Source organism: Schistocerca serialis, chromosome 5, assembly GCF_023864345.2.
Source record: "Schistocerca serialis cubense isolate TAMUIC-IGC-003099 chromosome 5, iqSchSeri2.2, whole genome shotgun sequence".
NCBI classification, from domain to species: Eukaryota; Metazoa; Arthropoda; class Insecta; order Orthoptera; family Acrididae; genus Schistocerca; species Schistocerca serialis.
The window spans coordinates 615,107,570-615,110,062 of record NC_064642.1 but is presented as its reverse complement, the minus strand read 5'-3'; the positions used below and the strand labels follow the sequence as shown (position 1 = coordinate 615,110,062).

Genomic DNA, 2,493 nt, shown 5'->3' with positions numbered 1-2,493 from the left:
TCACAACCGGAATCGACGTCATGTTCACGTGGCCAATAAAGGCATAAAGTGGCCTAGTGTGCGGGCTATCATTACATACTTAACCAGTTCCTCTTATAAATTCTTCATATGTGTAAGGGTATTACTTAGGAATCCTTAGCTACTGAAGGGTTTCTCGAAATTAGTGTTCAATATCCCTGATGTTTCTAGAATGAAATTTTCACTCTACAGCAGAGTGTGCGCTGATATGAAACTTCCTGGCAGATTAAAACTGTGTTCCGGACCGAGACTCGAACTCGGGACCTTTGCCTTTCGCGGGCAAGTGCTCTACCAACTGAGCTACCCAGGCACGACTCACGCCCCCTCCTCACAGCTTTACTTCTGCCAGTCCTCAATCTGGAAACATCCCCCAGGCAGTGGCTAAGCCATGTCTCCGCAAAATCCTTTCTTGCAGGAGTGCTAGTTTTGCAAGGTTTGCAGGAGAGCTTCTGTAAAGTTTGGAAGGCAGGAGACGAAGTACTCTCAGAAGTAAAGCTGTGAGGACGGGGCGTGAGTCGTGCTTGGGTAGCTCAGTTGGTAGAGCACTTGCCAGCGAAAGGGAAAGGTCCCGTGTTCGAGTCGCGGTCCGGCACACAGTTTTAATCTGCCAGGAAGTTTCATATCAGCGCACACTCCGCTGTAGAGTGAAAATTTCATTCTAGAAACAACTCCCAGGCTGTGGCTAAGCCATGTCTTCACAATATCCTTTCTTCCAGGAGTGCTAGTTCTGCAAGGTTCGCAGGAGATCTTCTGTGAAGTTTGGAAGGTAGGAGATGAGGTACTGGCGGAATTACAGCTGTGAGGACGGGGCGTGAGTCGCGCTTGGGCAGCTCAGTTGGTAGAGCACTTGCCCGCGAAAAGCAAAGGTCCCGAGTTCGAGTCTCGGTCCGACACACAGTTTTAATCTGCCAGCAAGTTTAATCCCTGATGATTCTGCCTGATACTGACGTGGGAATAATTCTGTGGGCAATTGCGACTATAATGCTTTTCTTTGAACTCTCTGCGTCCATAGATCTCTGTGAGGTGTGAATCCTTTTTAATGAGGTCGCTATGACTGTCGAGAGTGCGCAAAACAACGTTATAGTTGCCCATCTCCAAAGCCCTGCAGCCCAAAACTCCACCAGGCGCGACCTACCGCAAAATAAAGTTCATGATGTGACCATCCTGCCTCCGACTAGTTATCCAAGTCCAGACAATCCCAGAGAGCCCGGCCTGCCGCACAGCTCTGTGCTTAGGGGAGTACAGTTAGCGCCACCTCAGACTTCTACGACATCTTGGGGCTCTGTAAGTATTATGGTGACAAACGTTGACAGCCAATTGCCATTTACTCCTGTTATTGTTGACTGTACGGGTTTACGGCTCTAATGTGATGACGAACAGCACCATTACTAATACTGCTACTGCTGAAATGTACGCTTAATGACGACTCCCCCAACCACATCTTTCATATTCCGACCGACAGTCACGTTTTGCAATGGACCACAGAAAGGTGTAGTGCCTTTGAATCTGTCGCTATTAAAATACAGATTGATATTTTCGGTCTCGACACAGATTTTCAAACACTGTTACAAGACTTTAACAAGCTTCTGATTTGAGGGAAAAATGTTTCTCCTGCTAAAATATATCATCTATATGTAACACCTATGTCGTCTGTGTTAGCTATCTCCTCCAAGCGAATAGGTATTTGTTTAAAACTATAGATAGATTGAGAATTATCTCAGTACACATTGCAGAGGTGTAACATAGAATTCCATAACACACGTATCTTTCTAAGCTTATGACTCCAGTCGTACGGTATTACTCACCAACTAATATGAGTGTGCTTACTTCCTCGTAACCTGCTAGAATTTATGCGCAACACACCACGAAAACGCACTTTAAATTCTTGTGGCCGACTGCAGAATGAATCTGTTGGTGCCAACGCACGTTTGCATAGACAGAACAGAATGTATGACTGTTACGGTAGCATGTAGTTAGCTGTATCTCACTGGGTCCATTTATGAGAGGAACGGGAAAAAGAATTACAATCGGTAAATATTACGATAAATTATGAGGTAATATACCTTCACAATGCAGTAATGACTGTCAAAGTCAAAACGGTAAGTGAAGTAGACGGGATGATTTATTTATTTATTTTTTTTTAGATTTGACAGACAAGTTATAACAAAAAAGAAGACGTGCATGTCAAAGACCAGCTGAAAAATTCTCCTGTGGGAGCACAAAAAAGGCGAATATGTTCCTGGTGAATACATTCTGACAGAAAAGTGGGAAACCACCTGCTTCAGACCTAATCCTAAATCCTTTCACCTATCTCCAACCTTCGTAGTATTGGCGTTCTCAGTTGCTTATAATATTACAGTATGCTGACAGTTATTACTTTGGGACCTTCTAATTACAAATGAATAAAATACAAATTTTGTGCCATACGCGTTTGGCCTTTATTCTTTGCAAGGCATCTTTAGAGTCGAGGAATAT

The 2,493-nt window shown here is 44.0% G+C and overlaps 1 non-coding gene across 1 annotated transcript; it reads right to left on the bottom strand.

Moving 5' to 3' along the window:
* Positions 1–253: 253 nt before the first annotated feature.
* Positions 254–328, bottom strand: Trnas-cga (transfer RNA serine (anticodon CGA)). Its single transcript has one exon. It is a non-coding gene; the product is annotated as a tRNA-Ser (tRNA).
* Between the last annotated feature and the right edge of the window lie 2,165 nt (positions 329–2,493).